Source organism: Salvelinus sp. IW2-2015, linkage group LG13 (genome assembly GCF_002910315.2).
Source record: "Salvelinus sp. IW2-2015 linkage group LG13, ASM291031v2, whole genome shotgun sequence".
NCBI classification, from domain to species: domain Eukaryota; kingdom Metazoa; phylum Chordata; class Actinopteri; order Salmoniformes; family Salmonidae; genus Salvelinus; species Salvelinus sp. IW2-2015.
The window spans coordinates 10,581,584-10,588,747 of NC_036853.1; positions in this window are offsets into that span (position 1 = coordinate 10,581,584).

The window sequence follows — 7,164 nt, forward strand, 5'->3', positions numbered from 1 at the left end:
CTTTGTTCAGTTGTTGTTGAGTTTATTCTATTAGTGTGCTAACTTCATAATAAGTTCTGCATCTTAGTCTAACATTAGTATTTTTATCTTCCTGTCACACTCACACTGTCTAATCCTTTATTTGTGCTGCCAACCTAGACTGTAACACCCCCCCCTAAACCCTGTGAATATTCTATGAGGGGGTGTGTACTTCCATGCAGTGTCGATTTTAGCATGTTAATCTTGGTGGGGCAAACTCAAAAAAAGATGCATGCCAGCAAAGACACTACACAACACAACACTAAACAATACATCAATAGCACTATAACGGTGACAAGCGGTGCCCACAAACTGTTAGGGCCTACATAAAGCTGTCCCAACAGCAGAGCTTTCTTTCCAGGACAATGGAGTGAATCCTTACCACTGCTACACCTCGCTATCGGCAGAGCCTTGTCTGGCAGCAAAACAATTAATTCAGCCTCGTTTACTGCCTTTTTAAAAGACTTAGCTGATATGGCTGACTTGCTTAAACAAATCTGGTTTCTACTGACAATTGAGATGTACAAACTATGGCATAAGGGAACGATGAGCGGATAAGAGGTATTCCGTCATTTCAATTAAGACATTAATGAGTGAGCGACGACGGACGTAGTCAATATAACTATGTGTTTAGCACTTTTGAAATGTACAGCGACAGAATGCAGAACATGGGCTGCTCTTACAGTATTCTCCCTGTACACCAAGTCAGAACCGTAAGATAAATAAAGGGGGCATATAAGCAGACATTGAAACCTCTTACAATATTAGATGATGACATTTCTCAAAAACAGGTTATAGGCTACATGTGCACAACCACTGAGTCAGAACAGTAATGTTAGGTGAAATTAAGAAGTGAAAATATACCAAATTATTAGGGTGAGGCACATGGGCTACTAACAGCTTACTGCACAACATACATTTAGTATTACATTCTTAGCTATAGTGCACATATCTCCCTTGCATATTACATAATTTATGCAGCAGCATACAAGACATTTTTGGACTAACCTTGGCTTATGATGTGCTCACTTAAACATGAAGGTGGCGCGGCGGTCCTTTGTGGGACAATTTTGTCATCAAACGTTGTAATCAAAATCTGGCATTCTCTGGATTTATGGTGGGAACTCCATTGAATAGCAGGCTACTGGTTGCTTTGCAATTCTTGCAGTTAGCCACTGATTCCTTCCAAACGACTCATTGTTGAATTTGCGATTTCCAACTTGTTGTGTAATCTTTATGTCCAATGGCCGATGAGCACCGATAAGTTTTATCTATAATTTCTCTTCATTATTTCTCTTCATATGACACGGATTAAAAAGGATTTGCCAGTAGTTTGTCGACTTGATTCATGATGATGACTATTAGCTAAGACTTTGAAAGTAAGATGTTGACACCAATAAAAGCTACTGTACATATAACATGATTTGACGTAATTTTATCTGTCGTCAATGACTTTGAGCCTTCTTGGAAGGGCACTTGTAATATAACTCTATGGCAGGACTCAAAGGGCTGAAATTTTGGATGTCTACCCTTACTAAGGACTTAAACTTGGTGATGACGTATTGTCCCCATGACTGACAAAACATTGAGCCAATCACAGCGGAATGCTCCTATTTTTTGCTGGCTAGCCCCAGCACCACAGAAAACACTGAGCTAGGCTGAAACACCTGCATTTTGGAGCTGCCTCACTCAAGAAAACAAAAAAGAGACCATGTGTGTTTGCGACTTTATTAACTCAATGATATTAATATATTTATTTACATTGTATGTAAACTGATATGTAACACGTATTAATGCCAAAATAGCATGCATAACAGGCAAGCCCCAAAAATATATAATTTGTCCATTAAAATAACATCAATTTGATCAGAAATATAGTGTAGACATTGTTAATGTTGTAAATGACTATTGTAGCTGGAAACGGCAGATTTTTTATGGAATATCTACATAGGCGTACAAATGCCTATTATCAGCAACTATCACTCCTGCGTTTCAATGGCACGTTATGTTAGCTAATCCAAGTTTATAATTTTAAAAGGCTAATTGATCATTAGAAAACCCTTTTACAATTATGTTAGCACAGCTGAAAACTGTTGTTCTGATTAAAGAAGCAATAAAACTGGCCTTCTTTAGACTAGTTGAGTATCTGGAGCATCAGCATTTGTGGGTTCGATTACAGACTCAAAATGGCTAGAAACAAAGTTAGTTAGGAACAAATATACACAGGCAGTTAGGAAAGCTAAGGCTAGCTTTTTCAAACAGAAGTTTGCATCCTGTAGTACTAACTCAAAAAAGTTCTGGGACACTGTAAAGTCCATGGAGAATAAGAGCACCTCCTCTGAGCTGCCCACTGCCATGCTTTCCACCTGGCTACCCCTACCCCGGTCAACTACCCGGCACCCTCCACAGCAACCCGCCAAAGCCCCCACCATTTATCCATTTATCCTTCACCCAAATTCAGATAGCTGATGTTCTGAAAGAGCTGCAAAATCTGGACCCCTACAAATCAGCCGGGCTAGACAATCTGGACCCTCTCTTTCTAAAATGATCTGCCGAAATTGTTGCAACCTCTATTACTAGCCTGTTCAACCTCTCTTTCGTATCGTCTGAGATTCCCAAAGATTGGAAAGCTGCCGCGGTCATCCCCCTCTTCAAAGGGGGTGACACTCTAGACCCAAACTGCTACAGACCTATATCTATCCTACCCTGTCTTTCTAAGGTCTTCCAAAGCCAAGTTAACAAACAGATTACCGACCATTTCGAATCCCACCGTACCTTCTCCGCTATACAATCTGGTTTCAGAGCTGGTCATGGGTGCACCTCAGCCACGCTCAAAGTTCTAAACGACATCATAACCGCCATCGATAAGAGACATTACTGCGCAGCCATATTCATCGACCTGGCCAAGGCTTCGACTCTGTCAATCACCACATTCTTATTGGCAGACTCGACAGCCTTGGTTTCTCAAATGATTGCCTCGCCTGGTTTACCAACTACTTCTCTGATAGAGTTCAGTGTGTCAAATCGGAGGGCCTGTTGTCCGGACCTCTGGCAGTCTCTATGGGGGTGCCACAGGGTTCAATCCTCGGGCCGACTCTCTTCTCTGTATACATTATTGATGTTGCTCTTGCTGCTGGTGATTCTCTGATACACCTCTACGCAGACGACACCATTCTGTATACTTCTGGCCCCTCTTTGGACACTGTGTTAACTAACCTCCAGACGAGCTTCAATGCCATACAACTCTCCTTCCGTGGCCTCCAACTGCTCTTAWAYRCAAGTAAAACTAAATGCATGCTCTTCAACCGATCACTGCCCGCAGCTGCTCGCCCGTCCAGCATCACTACTCTGGACGGCTCTGACTTAGAATACGTGGACAACTACAATTACCTAGGTGTCTGGTTAGACTGTAAACTCTCCTTCCAGACTGACATTAAGCATCTCCAATCCAAAATTAAATCTAGAATCGGCTTCCTGTATCGCAACAAAGCATCCTTCACTCATGCTGCCAAACATACCCTCGTAAAACTGACCATCCTACCGATCCTCGACTTCGGTGATGTCATCTATAAAATAGCCTCCAACACTCTACTCAACAAACTGGATGCAGTCTATCACAGTGCCWTCCGTTTTGTCACCAAAGCCCCATACACTACCCACCATTGCGACCTGTACGCCCTCGCKTCATACTCGTCGCCAAACCCACTGGCTACAGGTTATCTACAAGTCTCTACTAGGTAAAGCCCCACCTTATCTCAGCTCACTGGTCACCATAGCAGCACCCACTCGTAGCACGCGCTCCAGCACGTATATCTCACTGGTCACCCCCAAAGCCAATTCCTCCTTTGGTCATCTTTCCTTCCAGTTCTCTGCTGCCAATGACTGGAACGAACTGCAAAAATCTCTGAAACTGGAAACACATCTCCCTCACTAGCTTTAAGCACCAGCTGTCAGAGCAGCTCACAGATTACTGCACCTGTACATAGCCTATCTATGATTTAGCCCAAACAACTACCTCTTCCCCTACTGTATTTATTTATTTATTTTGCTCCTTTGCACCCCATTATTTATATTTCTACTTTGCACATTCTTCCACTGCAAATCTACCATTCCAGTGTTTTACTTGCTATATTGTATTTACCTCGCCACCATGGCCTTTTTTTGCCTTTACCTCCCTTATCTCACCTCATTTGCACACATTGTATATAGACTTATTTTTCTACTGTATTATTGACTGTATGTTTTGTTTATTCCATGTGTAACTGTGTTGTTGTATGTGTCGAATTGCTATGCTTTATCTTGGCCAGGTCGCAGTTGCAAATGAGAACTTGTTCTCAACTAGCCTACCTGGTTAAATAAAGGTGAAATAACATTTACAAAATTAACAATGTCTACACTGTATTTCTGATCAATTTAAATGTTATTTTAATGGACAAAAAAAAAGTTTTTCTTTCAAAAACAAGGACATTTCTAATTGACCCAAAACATTTGAATGGTAGTGTATATTTTATTTATGTTTTCGTTTTTAATATTATTTTTATTTTTAAATATGGCGCTCAGCCCCACCTGCCCTGAATGATGGGTCGCCACTGCTTCCAGTTATGAACCAAATGAAAAACGGAGAGACAAAAAATATATACATTTTGTTGTTATTTGTTTTTTGTTATTCCATGTCCAATGATGACACAATAAATAAGAACATATTTTTTATAATTGGTTATCAGAAACGAGAAACGAGACATTTTCAGTTTATCCACTCTTAGTTATGACTCGGGAAATCAAAATAATAAAAGGTACACGGACCCATGGCAGATAGACTTGCATGAACTTGAAGTTTTGGAAAAGGTCGAAACTAGGTATTATAAAGCTTATGAATAGATAGAAACAGGTAGAATATTCAGACGTCAGCATTAGGCTGCACCTGAACCGTTATCTCCGTCGTGTACAGTTGTGTCACAGGAACAATAGCCTCAGCTGCCTGAGCATCAAAGGCCCCATAATAGTCAATCGATTATCATGAATGCGAGGCGCTATTCTACACATTACTGTTAACAATAATTTTCCTCCCAATGCACCGTTGCCATCTTTGAAGCAATGTTTTATTGCCTTTCTTTTCATCTGCATCTGTCATCCCTGAGGTACACTGTTTGATCTCTCCCCACAACCCCCTCTCTGTCCCCGGGGTCGCGTTGACCTGTTGATTGGCAGCTGGGCTCAGACATATGGTAGGACGAGGCATCGACCGGCGCTCCCGGGAGACGGAGGCAGACGGAGTGATTTTCTTTTGCAGGGGGAGCGGTGATGAGAGCGGAGAGGAGAAAGGACCAGCGGTGCCGCGCTGCGTAAAGAGCGATATGGCATATAACCACTAGATGGCGCAAGATGTCAATAAATCCTCGACATTGTTTTGACCATTTGAAACAAATATTTCAGTAGGGCTCTAATTCGTCACAATTTATGGAAATTCTACACACGCAATATGTAGACTTGCATGTCACTTTCTGGGTACAAAATACAAGCGACAGATTAAGACATCTTAGTAAGACCAGGAAAGCAATACTTCACAGAACAAGACACTAATTTTAAAAAATCTCAAGAGATCAGCTCTTTCTCTCCTGGTGAGTATCAGATTGCTCATTATATTGGAAATATCATACTAACCTGATCATTATAATGTTCCCTTACTAGATGCCTTATGCTACCTTTCCTAAGATGTGGATGTTGATTAAGGCAAGTCCCCTGCACCTCTTTGATTCAGAGGGGTTGGGTTAAATGCAGAAGACACATTTCAGTTGAAGGCATCCAGGAGTACAACTGACTAGGTATCTCCCTTTCCCTCTCCTTTTACTGTAGGGCTAAGCAATACCACCGTATGCTAGTCTAATGTGTGCTAATAAGGGAAGCTGAAATCTCTAAAAGCAGGAAAGATGTGATACAGCCTCTGGTCAGGGGGAGATGGTAGATGTTAGAGTCCAGTGCCCTTTCCCTTTCTCCCTCCCTGGGGACCACGGTTTCTATGGTGATGGTTCTCGGCCAGGCCAGCAGTGAACCCTGCTGACCCTTAACCTTTAGGCCATGGCCAGGGTCAAGAGGTCAGTGGTGGCCAGAGGGCAATGAGAGCACTTCCATGATTGGCACTCTGATGCTCACTCTATTTTTTTTATTTAACTAGGCAGGTCAGTTAAGAACAAATTCTTATTTACAATGACAGCCTACCGGAGAACTGCCTTGTTCAGCGGCAGAACAATAGAGTTTTACCTTGTCAGCTCTGGGATTCGATCCAGCAACTTTTCAGTCACTGGCCCAATGCTTTAACCGCTAGGCTACCTGCCACCTCACTACCCCTTCATCTGCAGTCCTCACCTTTCTCCCAGATTTCACCTCCCATTTGCATTTATATTGGAAACATCAGTGCATAACATTCCATATTTTAGCATTTTTGTTTCTGTAGGTATTCTACTCTTAAGGCAACGTATGTGCGCTCAATAGTCTACAAATTGCATTTGATTCTATACATCCTCATACATATATTGCCCATATACACACGGATGGACATTCTATGTATTTTATGAGTTATCGGTAGGCTACGAGTAATGCACAATATTCAGCTCTAACCCCTGTATGACGAAATTACGTTTATGACAGCAATAATGATCATCGGTATTCCCCACAGCCCCTGTAACCCACTGTAGGCTACGTGTTGATGTTTATAGGCCAAAGTGTGAATGTATGGAAGGGGGGATGGGAAATGCACCACTGGCCTACTCGCAGGGAATAATTGCAGAATCGTGGGTACTAAAAGTCATGTGACCCTAGCCTTCCGCTCCCAAATAATTTATCCCCTGGCTGATAGCTCGTCAATATCAATTTATTAATTTAACAGCTCTGGACTGATAATAGGGACTGCACATGGTTAGTGTCCTGAAGCAGGGAATAAGGACACATTTTACAGTGAGGCTAGAGGATGGAGGGAGGTTAGAGGTGTGAGGAGAAAGATAGCCGAGGGAGAGAGAGACTGGGGCTGTGGAGTGATCAATGATGACGTAGAGGGAGTGATGGAGTTTGTGGTGTAAAAGGTGGATATCATTGTTCATGACACAAGGCTGTTGATGAGAACATATGAACATTTATTAAGACCTAATTTGA